Raw genomic sequence first — 16,151 nt, forward strand, 5'->3', positions numbered from 1 at the left:
TCGGGCTCATTAATGTAGCCCGAAAATAAGTCAACTTCTGCTGCACTTTTGGCACTTTACCGATATTTACACTTTGGTAAAGTACCAAAAGCTGCCTTCGCTAATTAGCTTCTCAAATGTTTTTTTTTCAAGCTATCTACAGAACCTTGTCTTCGTTAAACAATTTACCAATGCATTAGCTGATGCAAGGCACTCCCCAAAAAGGGCAGCAAGGGGGTTCTTGCAACCCATTAACTACTTAACCATATGGGAGCACCTCTTTCGTGAGGTACCTGGGGTTCGTATTGACTCTGTTAGGCAGAAGCTGAATTGCTGGCACTGCCAGTGAATGAAGAGACACAAGAGGACATTCTGTTGTTACAGTCATCTGGATCACACGTAGCAGGCTCTGGCTCTCTGGTGAGGCAGCTAAAGAGCAGGTTGTTTACCCTGGGAGTTCTGAGTTCAAAACCTGAGTGGTTGCATTCCGAGACCCTTCAGGGTTGTTCTTTTCATCAGAGTGACTGCCACTTTACAGTCTTCAAAAGCCAGCCTCCCCACATAGAAGTTCTGTGGTGCATGCAGCAAATTGTCTGTTTTTTTCCTCAAATGGCCCCCGGTCAGAGCCTCTGTAGAAGTTGCCTTTTGTTCGGGCTACATTAATTAGTAACCAATATTTACAGTTCGGTAAAGCTCCAAAAGCTGCCTTCGCTATTTAGCTTTTCAAATGTTTTTTTTCAAGCTATCTACAGAATCCTGCTTTTGCAACCCCTTAACCACTTAACTATTCAGGAGCCCGCCTTTCGCGATGTACCCAAGGTTCCTATTGACTGTATTTGGCGGAAGATGGACTGCCGGTACTGCCAGTCAATAAAGAGGCACAAGAGGACATTCGGTTGTTATGGTCATTTAAAACAACACCCAGCAGAAACAAGCTCAGTGGCGCAGTGGGCTGGTTGATTGCCCTAAGAGTCCCGCGTTCAAATACCGTCTGGGTGCTTTCCCGGACCTTTCAGAGTTCACGTTTTGTTCTGGCTACATTCAAGAATGACTGCTACTTTACAGTCGGCAAAAACAGGCTTCCCCACATGGCTGTTCTATGGTGCATGCAGCAAATTGTCTGGTTTGTTCCCCCAAATTTTCCGGGCTTTGAGCCTCTGTGGAAGTTTATTTTTGTTCCGGGCTACATTAATAAGTAACCAATATTTACGCTTTGGCAAAGCGCCAAAAGCTGCCTTTGCTAATCAGCTTCTCAAAAAGTTTTTTTCAAGCTATCTATCGAACTCTGCTTTTGATAAACAATTTACCAAGGTCCACTGGGAGCTGATGCAAGGCATGCCCCAAAAAGGGCAGCGGGGGGTTCTTAACAGCAACCCCTTAACCACTTAACTATTCAGGAGCCCACCTTTCGCGAGGTACCCAAGGTTCGTATTGACTGTATTTGGACTGCCGGTACTGCCAGTCAATATAGAGGCACAAGAGGACATTTGGTTGTTATGGTCATCTAAAACCACGCCCAGCAGGAGCAAGCTCAGTGGTGCGGTGGGCTATAGTGCTAGTTGATTGCCCTAGGAGTCCCTAATTCAAATACCATCTTGGTGCTTTCCTGGACCTTTCAGGGTTGACCTTTTGTTCATGCTACATTCAAGAATGACTGCTACTTTACAGTCGGCAAAAACAGGTCTCTCCAAGTGGCTGTTCTGTGGTGCATGCAGCAAATTGTCTGGTTTGTTCCCCCAAGTGTTCTGGGGTTTGTGCCTCTGTAGAAGTTGCCCTTTATTTTGGGTTACATTAATGAGTAACCGATATTTACGCTGTGCCAAAAGCTGCCTTTGCTTATCAGCTTCTGAAAAAGTTTTTTTTCAAGCTATCTACAGAACAGTGTTTTCATTAAACAATTTACCTATGTCTACGAGCTAATGCAAGGCACGCCGCAAAAATGGTGAGTGCGGGGGGGGTTCTTACCGGAAACCCCTTAACTACTTGACCATTGGGAACACCTCTTTTGTGAGGTACCCAGGGTTGGTATTGACTCTGTTAGGCAGAAGCTGGATTGCCGGCACTGCCAATGAATGAAAAGACCCAGGAGGACATTCGGTTGTTACAGTCATCTGGATCACTCCCTGGCAATCCATTGACCATTTGAGAGCCCTCCTTTCACGAGGTACCCGGGGTTCATATTGTCTGTGTTAGGTGGAAGATGGACTGTCGGTACTGTCAGTCAATAAAGAGGCCCAAGAAGATATTCGGTTCTTATGGTCATCTGGAACTGCACCCAGCAGGAACAAGCTTTGTGGCGTCATGGGCTAAATCGATGATTGTTTGCCTGTAGAGTCCCAACTTCAAATCTCAGGTGGATGCTTTCCCGGACCTTTCAGGGTTGTCATTTTCTTCAGGCTGCATTCAAGAGTGACTGCTACTTTAAAGTCGACAAAAACCAGCCTGTAGGCATGGCTGTTCTGTGGCGCATACAGCAAATTGCTGGTTCGAGACAGTTTGCCTTTCCATCACTCCGAATGTTCACCATCTGACTCACTCAATCTGCCACCATCCAGAACAATGAGCTTTTGGCACAGGAAGGCCTTGTGATTTGGCCAAACACACAGACTTTCCAGCACAGGCAGAAATCAATCTCACAACCTTCGGTATCTTAGACATGCGATTTAAACACTTGACTATTCAGGAGCCCCGCTTTTGTGGAGTACCCGGGTTCATATTAACTCTCATACGCGGAAGATGGAGTGCCAGTACTGCCAGTGAATCAAGATGCGGTTGTTACAGGTATCTGGAACCAATCCCAGCAGGATCAAGCTCTATGGCATTGCGGATTGCCAGCACTGCCAGTCAATGAAGAGACCCAGGAGGATATTTGGTTGTTATGGTTATCTGCAACAGCTCCCAGCAGGATCAAGCTCTGTTGTGTACTGTCATAAGCACTGGTTGTTTGCCTGTGGAGTCACAAGTTCAAATCCTGGGTGGCTGCTTTCACTGACCTTTTAGGGTTGTCCTTTTCTTCCGGCTGCATTCAAGAGTGACTGCTACTTTACAGTCAGCAAAAAACAGCCTTCCCACATTGCTCTCTGGTACGTGCAGCACATTGCCTGGTTTCTTCTGGTTTCTTCTCTTAAATAACACAGGGTTCGAGCCTCTGCGTAAGTTGCCTTTTTTTGGGCTTTCCAATATTTACGATTCGGTAAAGCGCCAAAAGCTGCTGTCGCTAATCAGATCCTCAAATGTTTTTTTCAAGCTATCTATAGAACCCTGTCTTTGTTAAATAATTTACCATGGTCAACTGCAAGCAGATGCAAGCCACGCCCCAAAAAGGGCTGCGGGGGGTTCTTACCGGCAACCCCTTTACCACTTGACTATTCAGGTGCGCCCCATTCGTGAGGTACTCGGGGTTCATTTTGACTGTGTTAGATAGAAGCTGGGTTACCGGCCCTGCCAGTCAATGAACAGACCGAAGATGACGTTCGTTTTTTACGGTCATCTGAAACTGCTCCCAGGAGGATCAGACTCTGTTGCGCGGTAGTTAAAGAGCTGGTTGTTTTCCCTGGTAGTCCTGAGTTCAAATCCTGGGTGGATGCATTCCTGGACATTTTAAGGTTGTCCTTTTGTTCAGGCTGCATTCAAGAGTGACTGCAACTTTGGAGTCAATAAAAACCTGCCTCCACATAAGGCTATTCTGTGGCGCAGCAAATTGCCTGTTTTTTTCCCCCAAATGGCCCTGGTTCGAAAAATCTAGAGCTATTGCTAAGGATGGTCAATTAATTATTTTATGCTTATGTTTAGCTTTTTCTATTATTTTGAAACTGATTTAATGTATCAAGGCTAGCACCATATCTGACAAGAGTCAGCTATTGCCCATATGTGCCAATGCTTTTGAATTGATTTCCTATCATACTTCTCTGTGAATCAAGGGGTGGAATGTTAGGAAAATGAGTGATTCACAGAGCAGAAGATAGAGAGAATAGAGCAATAGGGATGTAGCGAACCGCCGAGTATGTGTTCGCGAACACCGGCAAAAAATGCGAACAGTTCGCGAACTGTTCGCGAACTTCGAACATCCGAAAATCGTTCGATTCGAACGATCGAAGGATTTTAATCATTCGATCGAACGATTTTCGTTCGAATCGAACGAAAATCGTTCGATTTTAGCGACCAAATGGTCGAATGGTCGAACGATTTTGATGCGAACGCCTATTGGCGAACGTCGCGCGACGTTCGCGAACTTGCGGCGGACGCGAACAGTCGAAGTTCGCGCGAACTAGTTCGCCGGCGAACAGTTCGCTACATCCCTATAGAGCAACACCTTAAAGATGGCGTCTAGAACTTTTAGCAATTCAAGGAATGTGACACTGTTTAATGCTTGATTTTCACCATATATAGTATGCTAAGTGTAGTTTTTACCATATATAGTATGCTTGCTGCTAAAATGTATAAATCTTCTTATATCCTGTGTGGGGGAAACATATATAAAGCTTCATTTGGGGGGAGACTTATGTTTGTTTTACTTGTGTGTGTCAGTTTAATCACTCTACAGACTGAAGAAGAGCCAATCCCATTACATGATGCAAGGCATGCCCCAAAAAGAGCAGTGGGGGGATTCAAATCCTGGGTGGATGTTTTCCCATAACTTTCAGGGTTTTCATTTTCTTCAGGCTGCATTCAAGAGTGACTTCTACTTTAGACTTGGCAAACACCGGCCTATTCCGCATGCAGCAAATTTCCTTGTTTTTTCCTCCCAAATTGCCCAGGGTTCGAGCCTTTGCAAAAGATGCATTTTTTCAGGCTACATTTGTGAGTAACCGATATTTACAATTCAGTAAAGTGGCAAAAGCTGTCTTTGCTAATCAGCTTCTCAAATGTTTTTTTCAAGCTATCTACAGAACCCTGTCTTTATTAAAATTTTTTTACCAAGGTCAACTGCAAGCTGATGCAAGGCATGCAACAAATAGGGCAGCGGGGGGGGTCTTACCGCCAACCCCTTAATCACTTGACAATTTGAGAGCTCTACTTTTGAGAGGTACTCGGGGTTCGCATTGACTGTGTAAAGTGTTAGATGGACTGCCGGTAATGCCATCGGTCATCGGGAACAGCATTCAGCAGGAACAAGCTTTGTGGCGCGGTGGGCTGAAGTGCTGGTTGTTTACCCCTGAAATCAAATTCAAATCTCCGGTTGGTGCCTTCCTTGACCTTTCAGGGTTGTCATTTTCTTCAGGCTGCATTCAAGAGTGACTGCTACTTTAGAGTCTGCAAAAAACAGCGTGTGCGCATGCCTGTTCTATGGCGCATACAGCAAATTGCGTGGTTTCTTTCCCCAAATGGCCTAGAGTTTGAGCCTCTGTGGAAGTTGCCTTTTTTGTGCTACATTAACGAGTAATATTTATGGTATTTATCAGCTTCTCAAATGTTTTTTTTTTCAAGCTATATACAGAACCCTGTCTTTGTTAAACAATTAATAATTTTGAGCTTAAGCAAGGCACGATTCAAAAAGGGCAGCAGGGTGGGGGGGGGGGGGGGTTATTTCCGGCAACCTATAAACCACTTGACCATTTGGGAGCCCCCCTTTCGTGAGGTACCCGGGGTTCGTATTGACTCTGTTAGGCGAAAGCAGGATTGCAGGCACTGCCAGTCAATGAAGACACCCAAGAGGACATTCGAGTATTCGGGTCATCTGTAACAGCTCCTTACAGGATCAGGTTCTGTGGCTCTATGGCTATAGGGCTGGTTGTTTGCTCTGGGAATCCCAAGTTCAAAACCCGCTGGATGCTGTCAGGGTTGTCCCTTTCTTCCGGCTGCATTCATGAGTGACTTCTATTTAGAGTCGGCAAAAACCACCATCCCCACATGGTCCTGTGGAGCATGCAGCAAATTGTGTGATTGAGTCCCCAAAATGGCCCAGTGATCAAGCCTCTGCAGGAGTAGCTTATTTTTTGTGCTACGTTACTGAGTAACCAATACTTGTGGTTCAATTAAGCCCCCAAAAAGGGCAGCAAGTGGTTACTACCTGCAACCCCTTAACCACTTGACTATTCAGGAACCCCTCTTTCACCCGGGTTCGTTTTGACTCTATTAGGCGGAATCTGGAATGCTGGCACCGCCAGAGAACAATACGACATTCGGTTGTTACGGTCATCTGGAACAGCTCTTAGCAGGCTCAGCCTCTGTGAAGCGGCAGCTAAAACACTGGTCATTTGCATTCCCAAGTTCAAATCCTGGTTGGTTGCTTTCCTGACCTTTCAGGGTTGTAATTTTTTAGGCTGCGTTAAAGAGCGACTGTGCTGTTCTGTGGCACATGCAGTAAATTGCCTGTTTTTTCCCCCCTTAATGGCCCTGGTTCGAGCCTCTGCGGAAGTTACCTTATTTTAGGGTTACATTAATGAGTAACCGATATTTACGGTTTGGTAAAGTGCCAACAGCTGCCTTCGTTAATCAACTTATCAAATTTTTTTTTCAAGCTATTTACAGAACCCTGTCTTTAGTAACCAATTTACCAAGATCAACTGCGAGCTGATGCAAGGCACACCCCAAAAAAGGCATCGGCGGTGTTCTTACCGGCAACCCCTTCAACACTTAACCATTCGGGAGCTCCTCTTTCATGGGATATGCTTGGTTCGTATTGACTCTGTTAGCAGGAAGCTGGATTGCTGGCACTGCCAATCACTGAAAAGACCCAAGAGGACTTTCGGTTTTTACAGGCATCTTGAACAACTCCCAGTGGTTTCAGGCTCTGTGGTGCAATAGCTAAAGCGCTGGTTGTTTCCACTGGCAGACCCGAGTTCAAATCCTGGGTGGATGCTTTACCGAACGTTTCAGGGTTTTCCTTTTCTTAAGGCTGCATTTAAGAGTGACTGCTACTTTATAGTCGACAAAAACCATCGTCCCCACATGGCTGTTCTGTGGTGAATGCATCAAATTGCCTTTTTTCTACCCCCAAATGGCTCTGCGGAAGTTGCCTTTTTTTCGTGATACATTATTTACTAACCAATATTTACAGTTCAGTAAAGTGCCAACAGCTGGCTCTGCTAATCTGCTTCTCAAATGTTTTTTTTAAGCTATCTACAGAACCCTGTTTTTGTTAACCAATTTACCAAGGTCAACTGCGAGCTGATGCAACGCACGCCCCAAAAATGGCAGCGGGGAGTTTTTACTGGCAATGCCTTAACCACATGACCATTAGGGGGCCCCCCCTTTCGTGAGGTGAAGATGGATTGCAGGCACTGCCAGTCAATGAAGACACACAAGAGGACATTTGGTTTTTATGGTCATGTGGAACAGGTCCCAGCAGGATCAGGCTCTGTGGCATGATGGCTATAGTGCTGTTATTTTTCCTTGGAGTCCACAGTTCAATTCCCACCTAGGTGCTTTCCAGGACCTTTCAGGGTTGTCATTTTCTTCAGGCTGCTTTCAAGAATGACTGCTACATTAGAGTTGGCAAAAACAGCCTGCATCACGTCTCTTCTACGGTGCATGCATGAAATTGTCTGTTTCTTTCCCCCAAAAGTCCCTTGGTTTGAGCCTCCGCCGAAGTTGCATTTTCTTCGGGCTACATTATTGAGTAACCCATATTTATGGTTCGTTAAAGCGCCAATAGCTACCTTCGCTAACCAGCTTCTCAAATGTTTTTTTTCAAGCTATCTACAGAACCGTGTCTTAGTTAAACAATTTACCAAGGTCAACTGCAAGCTGATGCAAGGCACATGCCAGTAAATAAAGAAGCCCAAGATGACATTCGGCTGTTATGGTCATCTGGAAACGTACCCAGCAGGAACAAGCTCAGTGGCGTGGCAGGTTGAAGAGCTGGTTATTTGCCGGTGTTGTCCCGAGTTTAAATCCCTGGTGGATGCATTCCCGGGCCTTTCATGATTGTCATCTTCTTCAAGCTGCATTCAAGAGTGACTGCTGCTTTAGAGTCAGCAAAAGTCGGCCAGCCTGCATAGCTGTTCTATGGCATATGCAGCAAATTGCCTGGTTTCTTCAACCAAATGGCCCTGGGTTCAAGCCTCTACAGAAGTTGCCTTTTTTCAGGCTACATTAATGAATAACAAATATTTATGGTTCAGTAAAGCACCAAAAGCTGCCTTCGCTATTTAGCTTCTCAAATGTTTTTTTCAATCTATCTACAGAACTCAGCCTCTGCTTTTGTTAAACAATTTACCAAGGTCCACTGCGAGTTGATGCAAGGCATGCCCCAAAAAGGGCAGCAGGGGGGCTCTTATCAGCAACCCCTTAACCACTTGACCATTTGGGAGTCCCCCTTTCGCAAGGTACCCGGAGTTCATTTTGACTGTGTTAGGCGGAAGATGGACTGCCAGTACTGCCAGTCAATAAAAATGCACATGCCAAATAGGGCAGCAGAGGGGGGGGGTTCTTACTGGCAGCCCCTTAACCACTACAGTCATTTGGATCACTCCCTGGCAATCCCTTGACCATTTGAGAGCCCCCCTTTCGTGAGGTACCTGGTGTTCATATTGACTGTGTTTGGAAGAAGATGAACTGCCGGTACTGCCAGCCAATAAAGAGACCCAAGAGGACATTTGGTTGTTGTGGTCATCTGGAACTGCACCCATCAGGAGCAAGCACTTTGGTGCAGTGTGCAAAAGTACAGGTTGTTTGCCCATGGAGTCCCAAGTCCAAATCCCAGGTGGATGTTTTCCCGTACTTTTCATGGTTGTAATTTTCTTCAGGAAGTATTCAAGAGTGACTGCTACTTTAGAGTCGACAAAAACTAGCCTGCCCGCATGTGTTTTCTATGGTGCATACAGCAAATTGCATGGTTTCTTCCCCCAAATGGCCAAGGTCCATCCAGTCCATCTAGTCCATCGAGTACATCCAGTCCATCTATGGTGCATGCAGCAAATTGCCTGGTTTCTTCCACCAAATGGCCAAGGTCCATCCAGTCCATCCATTCCATCCAGTCCTTCCAGTCCATCTATGGCACATGCAGCATATTGCCTGGTTTCTATTCCACAAATGGCAAAGGTCCATCCAGTCCATCCAGTTCATCTATGGCACATGCAGCAAATTGCCTGTTTCTTCCACCAAATGGCCAAGGTCCATCCAGTCCAGTCCATCCAGTCCTTCCAGTCCATCTATGGTGCATGCAGCAAATTGCCTGGTTCCTTCCCCCAAATGACCAAGTTCCATCCATTCCATCCAGTTCATCTATGAAGCATGCAGCAAATTGCCTGGTTTCTTCCCCCAAATTGGGAAGGTACATTCAGTCCATCCAGTCCATAAAAATCCATCTATGGTGCATGCAACAAATTGCCTGGTTTCTTCCCCCAAATAACCAAGATCCATCCAGTCCATCCAGTTCATCTATGGCACATGCAGCAAATTGCCTGGTATTTTCCCCCAAATGGCCAAGATCCATCCAGTCCATCTATGGCGCATGCAGCAAATTGCGTGGTGCCTGGCACGGCCCCGAAACGTTACCTTGAATAAACATGCAGGGCTTGTCCTACTTTCATGGAGTCCATAGTGCCGGTTCATCTTCTTTTTACTACACATGCAGCAAATTGCCTGGTTTCTTCCCCCAAATGGCCAATGTCCCTCCAGTCCATCCATTCAATCCAGTCTATCCAGTCCATAAAGTCCATCTATGGCGCATGCAGCAAATTGCCTGGTGTTTTCCCCCAAATGGCCAAGATCCATCCAGTCCATCTATAGTTAAATTGGATTTAAAAAAGACAAAGTCCATCAAGTTCAACCCCTCCAAATGAAAACCCAGCATCCATACACACACCCCTCCCTACTTTTTTTTAAAAAGGTTTTTATTTTGCGTTTTGAAACAAACAACACACTTAATAACAGACAATGTAGGCATTGGTGATGAAAAGTGCAGTTGGTCACGCAGGACCACAACATATCAGATTAAGGCATCAAGGTACACAATTGGAGCATAAAGTCTGCCACGTATTAGGTTAATGTGAGTATTACATGTTACTTCCAAGTCTCACAGGATTGGAGCGCACTTATATAAGACTCAATTCGCTGAAAAATAAATAGTTATATTACATATATGTTCTCTCATATACATGCATTTATTCAGACTCTGGGTCTACTTCGGGACAGAGCTCCAACCAGGGTTCCCAGATTTTCCCAAATTTTTCTGGGCACTGTCTGGCTATGTATGTTAGTTTTATCATCGGGAGCCTGGTATTGATCAGTTTTACCCATTGCTTTATTGTAGGGGATTGTGGGCTCATCCATGTCATTGCAATTTGCTTTTTGGCGTAAAATAGAAGGGTTTTTAGTAAATACCGCGTTTTATTTAGAGGTGCCAATTCGTCCACCAGTCCCAGTAGGCACACCTCTGGTGTTAGTGCTCCAGGGAGCAGAATTTCATTAGTCAGGTAGGCTATCACCTTGGCCCAGAATCTCTGTACTAGGGGACATGACCAAAGCAAATGAAAGAAATCAGCGTCTGGGTGCTGGCATTTGGGACAGTTTCCATTGGGACTTTTGCCCATGGCTTTGAGCCTGATTGGAGTAATATTTGTACAATGTATGATACGGAATTGCACCATCCTATCTTTTGTAGAGATTAGAAAGCTGTATAGTTCCCCTATTGCATCTTCCCACATATCATCATCTAGAGCAGGGATAAGGCCATTCCACTTGTTTTTTGCTTTGTTAAGTGGACTATGGATGGTGGATATTAGTATCTTGTATAGCCCAGAGACCAGCTTTTGTGGATTCGGGTCCCAAAGCCTGTCTTCATGTGGTTGGGTGTTTTTACAGACTACCAGGCTGCCAAATTGGGCCGCAAATGCATGTCTGAGTTGGAAATATTGGTGCCAAGCTATGTTTGGGTGGTTCAGTTTAGTCGCTAGCTGGGTAAGGGTCAGGAAGGTGCTGTTAACTAAGAGATCCGATAGGTGTCTGACCCCTAATTTTGGCCAGTACGTAAAGTCCGGTAGATGAACTAGGTGCTGCAGATTGGAGTTTCTCCATAGTGGGGTATAGGGGGATGGAAGGCTTGCAGCTTTTGCAAGAACTTTAGTGGCAAGCATCCAGGCTCTTTGTGGGCAGCTTAGCGTGGGTGGCAGTTCAGGGGTGTCTTTGGCTTTCCTGTAAGGCGTATTTCTAATTGCTTCGAGAGAGCCCGCCAGCGTGGCGTGTAAAGCTGTGAGTGTGTTTTCGGGGTCGGGGTTAAACCAGTTATGTTTGAACGCTAATTGACTAGCATAGTAGTACATTTGCAGATGCGAAAGGGCTAATCCCCCCTTATCCAATGGGGCCTGGAGTTAGCCTGTTTGCCCAAATAAAGGGGAAGAGAATAGCGCCAATGCATTTAAAGACATGCGGGGGTATCCATATTGGGGCATTCTGCAAGAAGTACAGCAATTTGGGTAGGTATACCATTTTGAATAGGTTGACCCTGCCCCAGACCGTTAGAGGTAAGCCGGCCCATTGGCTGACAGTGGTTTTGAAACCTTGTATCACTGGTTCAATGTTGTCTGTAACATAGTTTTGTGTATTGGCGAGATAATCACCTCAAGGTATTTAAAGCTGGATACCCACCGCAGCCCCTGAATTGCATTTGTTCTCTGCGCAGCTTCTAGATTAAATAAGATTGACTTCCCTTTATTTATAACCAGACCACTGTATGTGCCAAACTTGTCAGCTAGGCAGAGCGCCAGTGTGAGTGTGTCATGTGGGTCTGCTAGGAGCAGTAGAAGATCATCTGCATATAGTGCAAATTTTTCCTCCAATTTCCCATATTTGAGTCCATTAATTTCAGGGGTTTGTCGGACCATAATGGCATAAGGCTCTATCGCTAAGGCGAAAAGGAGGGGAGAGAGGGGGCAGCCCTGCCTGGTGGTAAGAGGGAAGACTCTGGAGAGAGTGTTATTGACTCTGACCTGTGCAACTGGGTTTAGGTAGAGGAGTTTAAGCCAAGCTATGAAGGTAGGGCCTACGCCAAACTTCTCTAGGGTTTTCCATAGGTAAGGCCATTCAACCGAGTCGAAGGCTTTAGTGGCGTCTAATGCCGCTATGAGTCTGGTACCTCTGTTCGTATGAGTGGCCTGCATAAGGGTATGTAATCTGCGTAAGTTTATAGCCGTAATTTTATTGGGCATGAAGCCTGTTTGGTCTGGGTGGATAATCGAGGTTATAACTTTGTTAAGGCGTTTGGAGAGAATTTTGGCCAGAATTTTGACGTCCGTGTTTATAAGTGAAATGGGACGGTAGGAGTCGCAGAGGTCCGGGTCCTTCCCCTCCTTTGGTATAAGCACAATCAGTGCGGAGTAGAAGGACTGAGGGAGGGAGCCTGTATTGTGAGCCTCTAAAAGAGTGGTATGAAGTTGCGAGGCAAGTGTTTCACTAAGGAGTCTGTACCAGGCTACCGGAAGCCCGTCAAGGCCTGGGGTCTTCCCTGATGGGAGACTGCCAATGGCGTCTACTACCTCTCCTAGTGTAATTGGGCTGTCTAGATAGGAGGATTCTGCTCTGGAAAGATTAGGAAAGGGGATTCCTTGTAAGAACTGTTCTAGTTCGGTGTCAGAGTATTTGACTCGTGAGGTGTATAGGTTGGCAAAGTGGCATGCGAACATTTCGGCCATGTCTGTTGGGTCAGAGGTATATATGCCTGCATTTGTTTTGATCCTAGGAACCAGTGTAGATGGTTGGACCGCTTTTGCTAGGTATGCTAAAGTATTTCCCATTTTTATCTCCTTGGTCAAAGGATCTCTGGGCTGGATACAGTAATTTTTTCCTGGTAATGGCCGTTTGTGCTAGTTCTAAGTTTCTTTGGGCAAGTACTAGTGCCTGGTGGTTAGCATCCTCCACACTATCACCATATGCACGTTCTGCTTCCCAGACCCTCTCCTCTGCCTCAGCAACAGCCTGTTTAGCCAATTTGCGTACCCCAGCAATTGCTGAGATGAGTGTGCCCCTAGCGGCTGCCTTGGACACTTCCCAGACCATATTAGAGCTACTGGTTCCTGCATTAACACCCCAATATGCAGTGTATTCAGATTTACATGCCTCCGTCACCTCTGTGCTGTTGAGCCACAGGGGGGATAGTCTCCAAAGAGAGAGTCCCTGCCTTGGTGTAGTGCAAATCAGCAGATGCAGAGGGGCGTGGTCTGACAAGGCTCTCGGGAGGTAATTGGTGTCTTTCACCCATTGTGTAAAGTCTGAAGATGCAATGGCCATATCTAACCGTGACAAGGTATGTTTCCCCACCGTATGACAGGAAAATTGTCGTCCCAGAGGGTTTTTAAGCCTCCAGATGTCTAATAGCCCTAGAGCTTCAGTCCATTGTTTTAGTGGGCCAGGTTGGTGTGTTGCAGTGGGGTGCCTATCATGTTGAGGGTCCATTACCGTATTCCAGTCTCCAATGATACAGAGCGGGTTGGGGAGATATAGTGACACCTTGGTAAATACTAGGTCTAGTGTCTCCCTACTGAAGGGGGGTGGCATATATAAGTTAACAAGTACCATTTCTTGGTAAATTATCCTGCAGTGGAGAACTATGAATCGCCCATAGTGGTCTAGGAGCTCAAATTGTAAAGTTTTACGGATTAGTACAGAAACTCCTCTGGAGTTAGTGGAATAGTGGGAGTGATAGGCATACCCAACCCACCGTTTTTTAAGTGCCAGCAACTTTTGCTCTACCAGATGTGTCTCTTGCAGCAGGAGTATGTCTGGCTTGTATCTGGCTACATAATCAAATACTAGGGCCCTCTTAAATTTCGAGTTCAGACCTTTGAACGTTCCATGACATTAACTCTATCTACCCCATAATAATTCTGGATAATGACTGACAGACTGGTATCGTATTGGTGCTTTACTTGTGCTCCTGTCAATTCTTGTTGTGGTAGAGTGCTTTGCATACATATGTCTGTTAAACATCAAACAATAGACAAACAAACAATCCCTTCCCTCCCTGCCCACCCCCAAACCTGGGTGGGCCTATACCCATAACAATTACCTGTACATGACATGGGGAGTGTTGCTGTGCCGGCCTAAGCAGCGCTCCTTCTTAACCCAGAAACATAGTAATATAACAGTAGTAAGCAACAAATGCAATAATAAATCATTAAAAAATTTAAATGGGACGCCGTATGTCACGGCCGCCCATGCACCTGTCGTGTTGACCGGCATAACTCTGATGAGAGTGAGTTCAGCATGGAACCTTGTAAGCAATGTGTAGCCCCGTAACCAGGAGCAAGTATTCTGGCACCAGCATTAGTCTCTATGTGTCAGGGTGCAATGATTCAGTACCCCCAAGTACAAAAGTCTGACAATAAGGGGTCCAGTAAATGTTTATGTGTTCCACTTGAGCATATCTAAGGGCTGGGCCTTATCATGCCTGTGCTTCGAAGGTGAGAGCAGTGGTGAGGTCCACAGCTGTTTGCCGGGGTGGTTAGCAAGGGATCGATGTTGGGGGGGCAGCCTGCTGGGCCACGGATGAGTGTGCGAGGGAAACTGTAGCTTACAGGAGGGGTGCATAATAATAACAGCTACTCACCAATATGATAGTATGTCGACAGACTCAGGTGATACCGATGGGGCACACTATGTGCAGAGTGTCCGGTCTTTAAGGTGTTATTCTTCAGCTTAGTTGCGGGGTGGTGATCTCGCGGGTTGTTTGCAGGTGATCCAATCATTGGCTTCGGTGGGTGTGCTGAAAATTTGGATGTCTCCTTCCTGTACGCGTAGTTTAGCGGGGTAGATCATACTGTATGGAATCTTAGCATCTCTGAGCCTCTTCTTGACTGCAGTGAAGGTAGCCCTCTGTTTCTGTATGGTCGGTGAATAGTCTGGATACAGTGACACCGTGGTTCTATTAAAGGAGAGAGGCCCTTTGAGTCTAGCCGCTCGTAGTGCAGCATCGCGATCTCTGTAATTTAGCATGCAGAGAAGAAATGGTCGAGGAGGGGCCCCCGGTGGTAGGGGTCTAGTCGGTACTCTGTGCGCTCTCTCAACCACGAAAATATTGGAGAAGGTCTCCACTCCCAGCAAATCTTTGAGCCAGTTCTCTATGAATAATTCAGGGTGTTGACTTTCTGACTTCTCTGGTACACCTATGATACGCACATTATTCCTGCATAGTCGGCTTTCTATATCGTCAGATTTGTCAAGAGCTGACTTCAGTTGCTGTTTAATCTCTGAGATGTCATTTGGAAGAGGAGTTACAGTGTCCTCCAGTGTGGAGACCCTTGTCTCCAGTTCAGTAGTGCGTTCTCTGATATTTTGGAGGTCATGCCGTAAGAGCGAGAGATCCACTTTTATTTCCTCTAGCTGTGTTGTAGTCGCTGTACGACTCTCCATTATCACTGCAAGCAGCTCCGACGAGGATGGTTCTCTCGTCTCCTGGTCCATAGGAGGGGAGGCCGGTGATGATGGTGATGAAGTATTATCAGAGTCTTGCGATGGGCCCTGAGATGTTGTTCTTGCAAAGCGTTCAAGCTTCGTTGCTGTGTCAGATTTTTGTTTTTGGGAGTGTTTTCCCATCTTTGTATTCCACTGGACAAAACGATCTGCAACCGTATTATTCTGCTTATGAAGACTTGGTTAGTGAAAGAAGAAAGCGTACGTGAGGATTACTGGTGGTGCATGGGTCGACCATTCAGGGTAGCAGGTCAATCTGGCATGATAGAGGGTAAAGGTCTACCACTTGAACACCAGACCGTGTTCCATAATCCGCTGATGCATGCAGAGGGGTCTGTGAGCACCATACACTGCGCTCCTACAATTAGCTGGGCTCAGGTCCAAAGTGACAGTCCAGGAGCAGTGAGTAGACCCAACGGGCCCAGAGGTATGTATGCCCCTTTACACAGTCGCAGTGCCTGACCCTGGGTTTGTGCTGACTAGAGTCTTTTGGGTCAAAAGGAGACAGGTAGGCAATAGCAGGTGCCACTTAAACTTGCTGGACACAGGGAGCCACAATGGCTTAGCCGGATACTAGGTGGGGCCTTGTGTGTTGGTGCTGCTGGGCACTTGTAGTGCGGATATTAGGTGGCAGTGGGGGGCCCCCAGGGCTTCAAATCACTCACCCCCTGCTGCTGGGCACTGTGTCAGCCGTCCAGGCTCTGGAGTCGGGTTCCGGCGGGGACCGCGCTGCCAGGCACTTGCGCCTGGGGGCCTGGATTACGCAAGTCCACGGCGTTGCGCCCTTGGGCTCTGTCAGAGCTGGGAAGCCCGTACTTGTT

This window comes from Xenopus laevis, chromosome 5L, assembly GCF_017654675.1.
Source record: "Xenopus laevis strain J_2021 chromosome 5L, Xenopus_laevis_v10.1, whole genome shotgun sequence".
NCBI lineage: Eukaryota > Metazoa > Chordata > Amphibia > Anura > Pipidae > Xenopus > Xenopus laevis.